Source organism: Hylobates moloch, unplaced genomic scaffold (assembly GCF_009828535.3).
Source record: "Hylobates moloch isolate HMO894 unplaced genomic scaffold, HMol_V3 SCAFFOLD_14, whole genome shotgun sequence".
In the NCBI taxonomy this organism is placed as follows: Eukaryota; Metazoa; Chordata; class Mammalia; order Primates; family Hylobatidae; genus Hylobates; species Hylobates moloch.
Window position 1 is genome coordinate 85,845,452 of NW_026652289.1, and position 14,516 is coordinate 85,859,967.

General features: G+C 48.4%; 9 non-coding genes and 2 pseudogenes across 9 annotated transcripts; all 11 read left to right on the forward strand.

Annotated features, from left to right (window-relative positions):
• Positions 1-14,516, forward strand: part of LOC116481986 (small ribosomal subunit protein eS26-like) — an 88,428-nt pseudogene that overhangs the window by 37,667 nt on the left and 36,245 nt on the right.
• Positions 632-726, forward strand: LOC116482774 (small nucleolar RNA SNORD116). The gene has a single exon (XR_004252041.1). It is a non-coding gene; the product is annotated as a small nucleolar RNA SNORD116 (small nucleolar RNA).
• LOC116482775 (small nucleolar RNA SNORD116) lies at positions 1,634-1,730 on the forward strand (annotated as a pseudogene).
• On the forward strand, positions 3,446-3,537 carry LOC116482772 (small nucleolar RNA SNORD116). Its single transcript, XR_004252039.1, has one exon. It is a non-coding gene; the product is annotated as a small nucleolar RNA SNORD116 (small nucleolar RNA).
• Positions 4,568-4,659, forward strand: LOC116482762 (small nucleolar RNA SNORD116). The gene has a single exon (XR_004252030.1). It is a non-coding gene; the product is annotated as a small nucleolar RNA SNORD116 (small nucleolar RNA).
• On the forward strand, positions 6,588-6,679 carry LOC116482771 (small nucleolar RNA SNORD116). The gene has a single exon (XR_004252038.1). It is a non-coding gene; the product is annotated as a small nucleolar RNA SNORD116 (small nucleolar RNA).
• On the forward strand, positions 7,680-7,771 carry LOC116482749 (small nucleolar RNA SNORD116). The gene has a single exon (XR_004252018.1). It is a non-coding gene; the product is annotated as a small nucleolar RNA SNORD116 (small nucleolar RNA).
• Positions 8,822-8,913, forward strand: LOC116482760 (small nucleolar RNA SNORD116). The gene has a single exon (XR_004252028.1). It is a non-coding gene; the product is annotated as a small nucleolar RNA SNORD116 (small nucleolar RNA).
• Positions 11,043-11,134, forward strand: LOC116482755 (small nucleolar RNA SNORD116). The gene has a single exon (XR_004252024.1). It is a non-coding gene; the product is annotated as a small nucleolar RNA SNORD116 (small nucleolar RNA).
• LOC116482761 (small nucleolar RNA SNORD116) lies at positions 11,870-11,961 on the forward strand. The gene has a single exon (XR_004252029.1). It is a non-coding gene; the product is annotated as a small nucleolar RNA SNORD116 (small nucleolar RNA).
• LOC116482754 (small nucleolar RNA SNORD116) lies at positions 13,668-13,759 on the forward strand. Its single transcript, XR_004252023.1, has one exon. It is a non-coding gene; the product is annotated as a small nucleolar RNA SNORD116 (small nucleolar RNA).

Here is a 14,516-nt window from a genome sequence, read left to right on the forward strand (position 1 = left end):
ACACGTGTGCACAGCCACAGGCAAATACACGCAGCAATGGGCACGTGAGGTTGTTCCAGGCACACATGCTTCCTGTGTGTCCACAGAGTGACACAAGTAAGATACATTCATGGAGATGGAGGTCAATCATGGAGGCCAAGGAGAAGCAGGCATGCAAGTTGCCCCACAGGTAAGAATGGGATTGAAGTGGTGACTGGTGGACCTAGGCCCATTTCTCAAGCGTGCATTTGGTTTCTTTACACTTCTCAGGGGCAGTTGCCATGGGAGGCGCAGGCCTGCTGGAAGGAAGATGGTCGATTCTCCCAAGCAAAGAAGGCCACACAGAGTCCTGGTTTTGGTGTGGCCTGGTATCCACAGTGCACCCCATGCTGGTGGGTGGCTCAGGACGGTAAGCATTCCTCTGCCCCTCGTGCTGAGTGAGGGTGTCTTTGGGATTTCCAAGACCCACAATGAGCAGTTTTTCGGTAGGCCACTAATGGCATGGTGATTTCCTCTCCTAGAGTGGATGGTCTGTACCTTTTGCTCAGTGGCACAGCTCTGGCTTCCCCCGGGTGCCGAAGATGTTTAAGGTCATCAGCTCGTCCACTGCCCAGCCTGCGGTGTCAAACATCCTGCCTCTTTGAATGTGCTTGGATCGATGATGAGTCCCCCATAAAAACATTCCTTGGAAAAGCTGAACAAAATGAGTGAGAACTCATACCACTGTTCTCATCGGAACTGAGGTCCAGCACATTGCCTCCACTTTGGCTTACTGTGGTACACGGCTGACTTTGTCATATTACATGATACTTCACTACCCAGGCATTGGCATTCAATTTTTGTGGTCATTTTGACCATAGTAAAATTCTTTATCATAAATGTATTTGAGAATCATACTTGAGTAGCCCATGAAATTTTTTAGTGTTACTCTTCTTGGAGTCAAGTTGGTTTCACCCTTAATGCTAGGTTTTGGATATTTGTCACACAATTGAATTTTTGCCAGGTTCTGGTCACCAATCACAGCCTTCCGCCAACATTCATAGAGAAAGTGTCCTTGTTTTTTTTATGTTGAGGAAGTACATATTTCATGAATGTTTTTGCTTTTGTTTCAATGTTGGGCTGACTGGCATGTCATCTCTTATCTTATCCTGAACTGAGTAGTGGTACAAGTTTTTGGCTTTCATCTTCCAGGGCACCAAGTCTTTTGTGCACAAATTGCAAGTATTGAAGCCACGGTGTTGATTGGGATGCTCTACGCCCATGCTCTTTAGTGGCATGATGCCCTCCCAGGGTACCTGGAATCCACATGTGCAACTCTATATGTGTGTTTTTGTGAACACAAATATGTGAAGCCATAGATAAGCAGATTTCATATGTACCATAGGAGTCTAGATGACATGGTCTTCCTAACCTATGTACCTGTCTGTCTTTCTGAAGCACACTCATTTCCTGTGCACCTTCCTAGTGTCATTGGCATGGAAGGAAGGCCTTTGACCAAGAAGGATGGTCTTTGTCTTGTGTGATCTTTGAGATGCCATGAGGCCCCTGGATACAAATGGTGTGGGCTCCTTTGGGGGCTTTTGGATTTCTCCTGAATGTAAGTGATTTCTTCTGAAAGCATTCTGATTTTCCTCACTTGCAGGGGACTGTGTGTAGATTGATGATGACTTACATATATGTGTTATTTTTTTTGGAAAGGTGAACAAAATGAGTGAAAACTCAGTACTGTCATCCTCATCTAACTGAGGTCCAGCACACTTCTCCATCAGGGCCTAGATTTAGGGGGTCAACATCTGTTTGTTGTCATGGTCTGCACCAAGGCTTAGGATGTAGTTGTCTTTCAGTGAAACTGAGTAGCTGAGTATTTTGTACTCCCCTGGCTGAGAGATACGTTTGTTGAAGGACTTACTGTGAGAAGGTGGGGTAGCATCCTGCCAGTGTGCAGGAGAAGGTAAACCTGCAGGTGCCGCAGGAAGGCAGTATCCAGTTGCCCACCTCTGCATGGCTGGGTCTGTCCTTGATTCATACCTCTTGGGTTCGTCACCCCCCAGAAGAAGACAGTTTATTCCACATGAGGAGACAGCACAGTGCCATTCCTGAGCACTGCTTCAGCTGTCCTTCATCTGTGGCTGGGGACATGGGACTTCTTGTGGTATTTGGGTAGCATCAAGGGCTGGCCACCTTGAAGCCAGTGGTGATGCTGATTTGCTCTCTGGAAAGGAGCCTGGAGAAGCTCTCCACAGTGAACTTGTACATCTGTAAGAAGAATTCCCAATTCCATGGCTCAAGAAGGGTAGTGGCTGTGGGAAGGGGAGAGGTCTCTGCTTGCCTTTACCTGGCGTCATTCCATGTGGGTCGTGGAGTGATGACTGAGGCTCTTTCAGACATTGCAGGGTGCCCAAGGACCATTTCATGATGTCCTGAGGATGGTTTGCTTGGGAGAGCCTGATGTCATTTGCCTCTGAACCACTCAAACATCTTGATGCAGTTGGGGTTTATAAGAGTGTGTCATTCCCCACGTCGTGGTGACTTCTACTTGGAAATGTGACCTGCGAAGGTCTCCTTGCTTATATACCTCAGTGTCTCCTGATATTAGGGTATTTTCAAATTCCTCCTAATTCTTCACAGCAGTCTTGTTTGTGAAATAGTCGTTGTGTGGTAGGACAGGGCTACCATCCACAGGCCAGTGATGGATAGGTGTTGGACTCCGATGTTATGTTCACAGGCAAGTGCCTTAAGATCTTGTTTTCTTAGCTGCAGCACCATAGAAGTCTTGTAGGATTCAGAATGCCTGGTACTCTTATGGGCCCCTGATCTGTACCTGTGTAGTGCACATGGAGGTTGCTTTGTGATGTTTCTGGATGAGAAGAGTGTGAAGGACCCCAGGGGCGAAAATGCCTCAAGGCCAAAGGAAAGTTGACCTTTGCATAGCAAGAGGTTTGCCCTCCAAACTCTCCTCACTGAAGTATCACCATAGCCTTTGTCTTCTCTGATGGCCAAGAGAAGGGTTTTTGAGTTGGAGGTGTTACAAGAGTGGTGTTGAGAGTGTTCTTCATGCCTAGTGCTCTCTAGTTGATGGTGCTTTCAAAATTCATGCCTGCCTCCTACCTTCATGTTTGGGCAAACCTATGCATGTGTGCAGAAAGAAGGGGAACCCATGGGAAGTAGATACAGATTACTCCACAGCAGGAAAAAGGACATGACCCTTGCTTGCCACCTATGCACCTCACTGCCTTTCTCAAGCACACCTGTTTTGCTCCTGCACTTCTTAGGTGGCGTTGGTTTGGAAGGAAGGCCAGTGACCACAAGGGATGATTTTGATCTTGGGAGATTTTTGGAGATTGCAAAGTGCTTCTAAACACATGTGGCGTGGTCTCCTCCAGGCTGGTGGATACCTCAGGATGGTAAGTATTGGTTTTTCAAAGGCCCCTAATGTTCCATGTTTGCAGGTATGAGGACTGTGCATGGATAAATGATGACTTCCATACATGGATTCCTTGGAAAGTTGAACAAAATGAGTGAAAACTTTATACCGTCATCCTCTTCAAACTGAAGTCCAGCACAATGCTTCAACGGGAGCTAGAGACAGAGGTCCACCTCTCATTCATTGACGTGGGTTGCACCAAGGGGTCTGTCCAGGCTTAGGATAGGGTTCTCTTTTGGCAAGGGGTAGCCCCAGGGGAGTGGGAGCTCCCATGCACAGGAGATTCCTTGTGTGAAGGACATCTCTTAGTGAGGCCAGGGTAGCACACACACCGTCTTCAGGACTAGGTGAGTGTGCAGGTGGCACAAAGGACTTAGGCTCTGTGTCCCCCAGTTTGTCCTTGAGTCTTAGTTCTTGGTTCTCTCATCATCAGGAGGAAGGCAGGTCTTTTTCGTTGGAAAGAGAGGACAAGGCCACACTTTTGCCTAATTTTTGGCTCATTTTTGTCCGTGTCTACATACATAGATTTCTGGTCACCTGCATGCTTCACATCCAGGCCAGGGTGCCTCTATTGTATCCTGTGTATTATGAAGACATACAGTTGGCCTCCTGCCCTAAGCTGGGGCTGATAGGCAACGAGTCTCTGGCTTATCTCAAACCTGGTGTAGGTCAAAGTCTTCCTCGTTAGGGGTGCAGGTCCCTGAGGCTTTTGTGATCAACATTACAGGTGTGCACGGGTGTTTAAAGGGATGCTCAACATCAGTTCTCTCTAGTGGGATTATGTACTCCATGGCCTCCCACGATCCAGATGTGCATCCCCGTGTCTGTGCATTTCTGCATCCATAAACAGGTGAAGCCAGAGATGGGCAGATGGCAGATGTACTGCAGGGGGCCAGATGGCATGGCCCTCATGACCTCTGCACATGTCTGCCTTTCTCAAGCATGCCCATGTTTCATCTGTACCTCCCAGGTGGCGTTGGCATGGAAGGAAGGACTGTGTCTGTGAGGGATGATCATCCTCTCATGTGATCCTTAGAGATGCCAGGAAGCCCCTTGACACATGTGGCATGGGCTCCTTCAGAGGCTTTTGGATCCTTCGTGAATGTAAGCAAGCCCTTCCCAAAGCCCTGATTTTCCTCATTTGCAGAAACAAAGATTGTGCCTGGATCGATGATGACTTCTGTATATACATTCCTTGGAAAGCTGAACAAAATGAGTGAAAACTCTATACCATCATCCTCGTCGAACTGATGTCCAGCACGCTGCTACATTGGAGGGCAGGGAGAGGGGGCCAACATCTGTTTGTTGACATGGTCTACACCCTGGCTTAGGATGTGGTCCTCTTTGGACGAATGCGAGTGTCTGGGCTTTTTGGACTCCTGTAGCTGAGAGACAGCTTGGTTGAAGGGATTTCCTCTGAGGGTGGGGTAAGCACACTGCCAGCCTGCAGAACTTGAAGCTGCAGGTGGCACAGGAAGCAGTAGCCAGTAGCCTTCCTGTGCATGGCTGTGTGTCCTTGATTCATAGCTCTTTGGTTCGTCGCCTCCCCGCTTGCACAGGAATACCATTGCTTTCCTGTGGGGAGAGAGCACGTCATTCCTGGACATTTCTTCGGCTTACTTTCATCCTCAGTCGAGGATGTGGGAGTTCCCATGGTATTTGGGTAGCATCAGGGGCAGGCAGTCATGAAGTGGGTGGTGAGCTGATTTGCTTTCTGCAGAGGAGCCCAGGGAGGGTATCCACATTGAACTTGTATGTCCATAGGAGGAAACCCAAGTCCTTTGGTCCCTGCAGTGTACTGGTGGCGGGAAGGGGAGAGGGCTGTGCATGCGTGTACCAAACAGCATTCCATGTGGGTCATGGAGCAATGACTATGAGCCTCTTTTGGGAGTTTGTAGGGTGCCCATGGTCCATTTCATGATGACCTTGTGGTGCTGGGATGGGAATGAGATTGCAAGTCCCTGTGTTCCTGCCACTTCACAGACTGACTTGGTTTGAGAGGTCTGTGTTCAGGACCCCCTGTGGGGTGCTTGTCTGTGTTAGGCATTTGAGCAGATACTGGCCCAGGGTTTCTACCCATCCATGGTTGTACATACTGCTGGAAGGGCTTGTTGCTCCCTCTGTGTTGATGAGGGGAAGTTTTGCTCAGGAGAGCCTGATGCCATTTGCTTTTGAACTGCTGAGGCACTTCAATGTGGTTGAGGTTAAGAGTGTGTCACTTCCCATGTTGTGGTAACATCTACTCAGAAAAGTGACCTGTCAAGGTCTCTGCACTTAAATTCTCCATTGTCTTGTGATGTTAGGTCATTTTCAAATTCCTCCTAATTCTTCACAACAGTCTTCTTTGTGAAATAATCATGAAGTTGTATGAGGGCTATCATCCACAGGCCAGTGATGGAGAGGTTTTGTACTCTGTGGCCATGTTCACAGGCAAGTGGCTTAAGATGTATGGTGTTCTCAGGGACAGCACCATAGAAGCCCTGTAGGATTCAGCATGTCTAATGCTTTTCTGGTTCACTGAGCTGCACCTGTGAGGAAGGCCAGAGGTGGAGGTTGATTTGTGATTGAATGTGTTTCTCAATGCAAAGTGTGTGGAAGGAGCCCATGGTAAAAATGCTTCAAGGCCGAAGGAAAGTTGTTCTTTGTGCTGGAACACTTTTTCCCTGCAGCTCTCCCCACTGAAATATCCTCATGGCTGTTGTCTTCTCTGATGGCCAAGAGAATGGCTTTTGAGTCAGGGGTGGTGAAAGTGTGGTATTGAGAGAATTCTTCACACTTAGTGTTCTCTAGTTTGATGGTGTCCTTGAAATGCATGCCTGCCTTATACCTTCATGCCTGGGGTATATCTGTGCACACGTCCCCAAAGAGAGGTCACCTGTGGGAGATAGATACAGAATACAACATGGCAGGATGAATGGCATGGCCCTTGCAAACTGTGTACCTGCCTGCCTTTCTCAAGCACACTTGTTTTTCCTGTGCACTTCCCAGGTGGCATGGGCACGCAAAGAAAGACAGAGGCTGCAAGGGATGAACTTCATCTTGGGAGATCCCTGGAGATGGCAGGGAACCCATGGACACATGTGGCATGGGCTCCTTTGGGTGCCGGTGGATCCCTTCATATGGTAAGTGTTCATTTCTCAAAAGACCCTAATGTTCTTCCTTTACAGGAATGAATACTGTGCATGGACCAATGATGACTTCCATACATGCGTTCCTTGGAAAGCTGAACAAAATGAGTGGGAACTCCATACTGTCGTCTTAGCTGAACTGAGGTCCACCAGGGGCTATAGAGGGACAACTCTCATTTTTTTTTTTTTTTGATGCCTGTTGCATGAAGCGTTTGTCCAGGCTTAGGAAGGGATTCTGTTTGGGTGAAGGAGAGTCACAGGGGAGTTGAGGCAATGTGCACAGGACTTCTGTCTACAAGGCTGGGGCAGCATACATGCAGTCCGTAGGACTAGGCGAATGTGCAGGTTGCTCAGGGAGAGTTAACCTGTAGCCTGCCTCTGGGTGGCCAAGATTGTCCTTGACTCCTGGCTCTGGGTTCCCACAACCCCTGGATGAAGACAAGTAATTGTGCTTGGGAAGAGAGAACAAGGCCATACTTCTGCCTTTTTTTTTTTTCATTCTTGATTTGAGAACAGAGGAGTTCCAGTCACCTGGCATAGCTTTCATGTGGTGTTCCATGCATTGTGAGTACATGCATATGGCAGGAACACACAGGTTCCCACTGCAAGCTGGGCCTGATAGGCAGGGAGTCTCTAGCTTAACCCCAGCCCAGTGTAAGTCAATGGCTTCCTCATTAAAATTGCATGGCCCTGTGGCTTTTGTGAGTGACATTATAGGTGTCAATGTAAGGGTGTTGAGAGGGATGCTCAATGTCAGTGCTCTTTAGCGTGCTGATGCACTACTACAAGGGCACCTGAGCCATTGTCGATGTGTTTCTGTGTCCAAAATCAGGTAAAGCCAGAGTTGGGTATCAACCAGATACACTGCAGGAGACCAGAGGACATTGCCTTTGTGTACTGCACATCTGTCAGATTTTCTCTAGCACACCCATGTTTCCTCTTCACCTCCCAGGTGTAAGTGATGAATTGGCCAGGCCCATGTTGGTGAGGGACAATCGTCATCTCATGTTAACCTCAGAGATGCCAGGAAGCTCCTGGACTCACATGGTGTAGGCTTCCTTGGAGGCTGTTGGATCTCTCCTGAACGTAAGCAATTCCTTCCCAGTGCGCGCTGATTTTCCTCATTTGCAGAAACAAAGATTGTGCATGGATCGATGATGACTTCCATATATACATTCCTTGGAAAGCTGAACAAAATGAGTGAAAACTCTATACCGTCATCCTCGTCGAACTGAGGTCCAGCACATTACTCCAACAGGCGCCAGACAGAGAGGGCCAACATTCATTCGTTGACATGGGTTGCACCAAGGGGTCCATCCAGGCTTAGGATGGGGTTTCTTTGGGTGAATGGTAGACACAGGGGAGTAGGATCTCCCATGCACAGGAATTCCTTGTTTGAAGGACTTCTGTGTCCTAGGGCGGGATAACTCATGCGCTGTCTAGAGGACTAGGTGAACGGCAGATTGCACGGGAAGAGTTAACTGGTAGCCTGCCTTTGGTGGCCAAGTTTGTCCTTGAGTCCAAGCTCTGGGAACCGAAGTCCCCCAGAGGAAGACAGATCCTTTTGGTTGCGGGGAGAGCAAAAGGCTACACCTTTGCCATTTGTTGGCTCATTTTATCCTTGGCTGAGGATGTTGGAGTTGTGTTTACCTGGCATAGCCTCTGTGCCTATGTGCCCATGTTGTATACTGTGCGTTGTGAGGATGTGTATTTGGCGTGAACAGGTAGGCTTCCTCTCCAAACTGGGGCTGATAGACAACGAGACTCTGGGTTATCCCAAACCAGATATAGGTCACTGGCTTCCTCTTTAGGGGTGCAGGGCCTTGATTATTTTGTGACTGGCATTGCAGGTGTTGAAACAAGGATATTGAGAAGGATGCTTAACATCAGTGCTCTTTAGCGGGATGATGCATTCTGAGGGCCGCCATCCCCAAGAGGAGCATACTTGTGTCCATAAATTTCTGGGTTCACGAACAAGGGAAGCCAGAGACAGGCATATTCCAGATAAACCACAGGGGGAAGATCGCATGGCCCTCGTGACCTGTGCACCTGTCTACCTTTCTGAAGCATGCTTCTTTATCTTCTGCACTTCGCAGGTAGTGTTGGTGTAAAAGGCAAACCCGTGTCATGAGGGATGATCATCATCATGTGTGATCCTTGGAGATGGCAGGAAGCCCTGGACATACACGGTGTGGGCTCCTCCGGAGGCTGTTGGAATCCTCCTGGATGTAAGTGATTCCATTCCAAAGCACCCTGAGTTTCCTCATTTGCAGGGATAGAGATTGTGTGTAGATCGATGATGACTTCCATATATACATTCCTTGGAAAGCTGAACAAAATGAGTGAAAACTCTATACCATCATCCTCGTCAAACTGAGGTCCAGCACACTGCTCCATCAGGGGCTCGAGAGAGAGGAACAACATCCATTTGTTGACGCAGGCTGCACCAAGGCTTGGGATAGGGTCTTTTTCTGGCAAAGGAGAGTAGCTGGGAATTTTGGACATTTGTAACTAAGAGACAGCCTGGTTGAAGGCAGCCAGGTGTGTCCTCGATTTGTACCCTTGGGTCCCTTGACCTCCAGAGGAAGACTATTGCTTCCACATGGGGAGACAGCACAAGGTCATTCCCAGGCACCTCTTTCACTCACTTTCATCCTTGGCAAGGGACATAGGACTTCCTATGGTGTTTGGATAGCATCAGGGGCAGGCAGTCTTCAGAAGGATGGTGATGCTGATTTGCTTTCTGCAGAGGAGCCCAGAGGAGGGTATCCACACTGAACTTGTATCTCCATAGGAGGAAACGCAAACCGCATGGTCCCAGAAGGGTCCTGGTGGTTAGAAGGGGAGAGAGCTGCACATGGATTTACCACACAGTCTTCTGTCTGGGTTGTGGAGAGATGACTGTGAGCCTCTTTTGGGTGTTGTAGGGTGCATACGGTTTATTTTATGATGACCTTGGGATGCTGGGATGGGAATGTAATTGTGAATCCACATGTTCCCGCAACTCCACAGACTGACTTGGTTTGGCAGGTTTGTGTTCAGGCCCTCTGTGGAATGCTTGTCTCCATTAAGAATTTGAGATGGGGCTGGGCACGGTGGCTCACTCCTGTAATCCTAGCACTTTGGGAGGCCAAGGCGGGTGGATCACCTGAGACCAGGAGTTCAAGACCAGCCTGGCTAACATGGCGAAACCCCGTCTCTACTAAAAATACATAAAAAAATTAGCTGGGTATGGTGGTGGGCGCCTATAATCCCAGCTAGTTGGGAGGTGGAGGCAGAGGCAGGAGAATTGCTTGAACCCAGGGGACGGAGGTTGCAGTAAGCCAAGAGCAGGCCACTTCACTCCAGCCTGGGCAAAAAAGCGAAACTTCATCTCAAAAAAAAAAAAAAAAGAATTTGAGATGGTATCAGCCCAGGTCAACATGTAGTGCATACTGCTAGTAAAGGTTGTTTGCTCCGTTTCCCTGTGTTGATTTGGGGATGGTTTTTTAAGGAAAGGCTGATGTCGTTTGCCTCTGAACTGCTCAGGCACTTCGATGTGGTTGAAGTGCCTGGTGATATGTGTGTGAGTTCCCGTATCATGGTGACTTCTACTCAGAAAAGCAATCCAGCAGGGTCAGTGTGTTTAAATTCCTCAGTGTCTCATGATGTTAGACTATTTTTAAAATCCTTCTAATTCTTCACAACAGACTTGTTTGTGAAATAATCATCATGTTGTAGGACAGGGCTAGTGTCCACAGACCAGTGATTGATAGGTTTTGGACTCCAGGGTCATGTTTGCATGCAAGTGCCTTAAGATGTATGGTGTTCTCAGCCGCAGCACCTTAGAAGCCCTGTGGGATTCAGTGTGTCTGGTGCTTTTCTGGGTCCCTGAGCTGCACCTGTGAGAAAGACCCCCAGGTGGAGGTTGATTTGTGACTGAACATGTTTCTTGAATGCGAAGTGTGTTGACAGATCCTTACAGTAAAAATGTTCAAGGCTGAAGGAAAATTGCCCTATGCACGGGAAGAGTTTTTTTTTTTTTTTTTCCCCCAAAACTCTCCCCATTCAAATATCTCTGTGGTCTGTGTCCTTTCTGATGGCCAAGGGAAGGGCTTTTGAGTCAGGGCACCAAATGAGAGATGTCCAGAGTTCTTCACATTTAGTGCTGTGAAACTTGATGGTGCCCTCAAACCTTCATGCGTGGGTACTCCCATGCACACATCCTGAAATGGGTATCCCATGGGAAGTAGCGATAGCGTATTCCACAGGGGGTTGAATGGCATGGCACTTGTGACCTATCTATTTGCCTGCCTTTCTCAAGCACACCTGTGTTGCCTCTGTACTTCCTAGGTGGTGTTGGCGTGGAAGGAAGCCCAGTGGAGACAATGGATGATCTTGTTCTTAGCAGATCACTGGATGTGGCAGGGAGTCCTAGGACATGTGTGGTGTGGGCTTCTTCAGGTGCTGGTAAGTATCTATTCCCCCAAACCCCCTAATGTTACTCCTTTGTGGGCATGAAGACTGTGCATGGATCGATGATGACTTTCATACATGCATTCCTTGGAAAGCTGAACAAAATGAGTGAAAACTCTATACCGTCATCCTCGTCGAACTGAGGTCCAGCACACTGCTCTTAACAGGGGTTGGAGTGAGGGCCAATTTTCATTTGTTGCTGCAGGTTGCACCAAGGGGTTTGTTCAGTTGTAGGAGGGGCTCCCTTTCTGCAAGGGGTAGTCACAGGGTTGTGGGATCTCTCGTAAATAGGAAATTGTTTGTTTGAGGGACTTCTCTCTGCAAGGTAACACACACACACTGTCTGCAGGACTATGTGAATGTGAAGGTGGCATGGGAAGACAGCCTGTAGCCCGCCTCTGGTGGCCATGTTTGTCCTTGAGTCTTAGCTCTGGGTTCCATCATTCCCTTGAGGAAAGACAGGTGTTTGTGCTTGGGAAGATACCACAAGGCCACACCTTTGCTGTTTTTTTTCCACTCATTTTCATCATTATTCAAGGACGTTGCAGTTCTGGTTAGATCCATAAACAGGGAAGCCAGAGACAGGCAGATAGCAGATATACCATAGGGGGCCAGATGACACGGCCCTCATGACTTGTGAATGTGTCTGCTTTTTTGAAGCACACTCGTGTTTCCTCTGCACCTCCCGGGTGGTGTTGGCATGAAAGGAAAGGAGATATCTTCGAGGGAAAATCATCTTCTTGTGCGATCCTTGGAGATGCCATGAGGCCCCTGGACACATGTGGTGTGGGCTCCTTTGGAGGCTGTTGTATCCCTTCTGAATGTAAGTGTCCACTTTCCAAAGTCCTGATTTTCCTCATTTTCGGGCATGAATAATGTGCATGGATTGATGAAGACTTCCATATATACATTCCTTGGAAAGCTGAACAAAATGAGTGAAAACTCTCTACCATCATCCTCGTCGAACTGAGGTCCAGCACACTGCTCATCAGGGGCTAGAGAGAGGGACAACATCCATTTGTTGACACAGGCTGCATCAGTGCTTGGGATGGGATCGTCTTTGGGTGAAGTGGAGTAGCTGGGCATTTTGGACTTCTGTGGCTGAGAGACAGCTTGATCGAAGCACTTCCCTATGTGTGGCTATGTGTGTCATCAATTCATACCCTTTGGCTCCTGCACTCCCCAGAGGAATATGGTTACTTCTGCATGGGGACACAGCACAATGTTGTTCCCAGACACTTCTTTGGCTCACTTTTATCCTAAGTCGGGGACATGGGAGTTCTTGTGGTGTATGGGTATCATCAAGGGCAGGAAGTCGTGAGGAGGGTAGCAATACTGATTTGCTTTCTGCAGAGGAGCCCAGAGAGGGTATCCATGTTGAACTTGTATGTCCATAGGAGGGGAAAACCCAAGTCCCATGGCCCCTGAAGCATCCTGGCAGTGGAAGGGGAGAGGGCTGTGCATGCATGTACCACACAGCCTTCTGTCTGGGTCACAGAGCGATGACTGTGAGCCTCTTTAGAGCTTTGTAGGGTACCCATAGTCCATTTCATGATGACCTCAGGGTGCTGGGATGGGAATGTAATTGTGGGTCCACGTGCTCCTGCATCTCTGCAGACTGACTTGGTTTGGAAGGTCTGTGTTCAGGAACCTCTGTGGGATGCTTTTCCTTGATGCATTTGAGGTGTCTGATGATGAGTGTGTGGGTTTCTATATCCTGGTGACTTCTACTGAGAAATGTGACCCAGCAAGGTCTCTGTGCTTAAATACCTTAGTGGCTCCTGATGTTAGGTTATTTTCAAATTCCTCCTAATTGTGTGTGACAATTCACACAAGTCTTTGTGAAATTGTCTTTGAATTGTATGACAGGGCTAGTGTCTGTAGGCCAGTGATGGATAAGTTTTGGACTCCACAGCCATGTTCACAGCCAAGTGCCTTAAGATGTATGGTGTTCTTAGTCATAGTGCCTTGGAAGCCCTGTAGGATTCAGCATGTCTCGTGCTCTTCTGGGTCCCTGAGCTGTACCTTTGAGGAAAACCCTGAGGTGGAAGTTGGTTTGTGATTGAGCATGTTTCTCAGTGGGAAGAGTGTCAAAGGGAGCCTGGGGTGAAAGTACTTCAGGGCCAAAGGAAAATTGCCCTTCACTCAAGAAGAGGCTTTCCTTGAACCTGTCCCCACTGAAATATCCTCATGGCCTTCATCTTCTCTGATGGCCAAGAGCAGGACTTTTGATTCAGAGGTGGCAAATGAGTGGTGTTGAGAGTTTGTTATGCTTGGTGTTCTGTAGCTGGATGGAGCCCTCAAAATTCTTGTGTGCCTGATAGCTTCATGCCTGGTTACACCTATGCACATGTCCCAATAAGAGGGGCTGCCCGTGGGAGATACATACATGATACACCACAGTGGGATGAATGGTATGGCCCTTGCAATGTGTGTACCTGCCTGCTGTTCTCAAACACACCTGTTTTTCCTCTGAACTTTCCAGGTGGCTTGGGCATAGAAGGAAGGCCAGTGGCCATGAGGGACAATCTTGGTCTCGGGAGATCCCTGGAAGTGATAGGGAGTCCCTTGAAATGTGTGGCATGGGCTCCTTCAGGTGCTAGTGGATTCCTTAGGATGGTAAGTGTCCATTTCTCAAAAGCTCCAGATATTCCTCCTCTGCAGGGACAAAGACTGTGCCTGGATCAATGATGACTTCCATATATACATTCCTTGGAAAGCTGAACAAAATGAGTGAAAACTCTATACCGTCATCCTCGTCGAACTGAGGTCCGGCACGTTGCTCTTACAGGGGCTAGAGAGAGAGGGACAAATTTCATTTGATGATGCCCATTGCACCAAGGGGTTCCATCCAGGCTTAGGATGGGGTCTCGTTTGGGCAAAGGAGAATGGCAGGGGAGTGGAGGCTATGTACACAGGAGATTCCTTGTTTGAAGGACTCTATTTGTGAGGCCAGGGTACCACACATGCTGTCCACAGGAGTAGGTGAATGTGCAGGTTGCCCGGAAAGAGTTAGCCTGTAGCCCACCTCTGCATGGCAGTTTGTCCTTGGGTCCTGGCTCTGGGTTTCCATGTTCCTTGGAGGAGGACAGGTGATTGTGCTTGAGAAGACAGCACAGTGCTATACTTGTGTTGTTTTTCTGCTCATTTCATCATTCATTGAGGACAATGAAGTTGTGATCAGCAGGCATAGCCTTCAGGCCAGCGTGCCCATGTTGTGTCCCATGCATTGTGAGCACATGCATGTGGCATGAACACGTAGGCTGCCACTCCAAGCTGAGTCTGATAGGCAGTGAGACTCTGGCTTATCCTGATCCGAGTGTAGGTCAAAGCCTTCCCATTAGGATTGCATGGCCCCGAGGCTATTGTGAGCTGCACTGCAGGTGTGGAAGCAAGGGTGTTGAGAGGGATGCTCAACATTAGTGCTCTTTAGCGAGATGATGCACTATAAGGGCACCCTGGACCCAGACGTGCATCCTCATGTACATGCATTTCTGTGTCCATAAATAGTTGATGCCAGAGACCGCCAG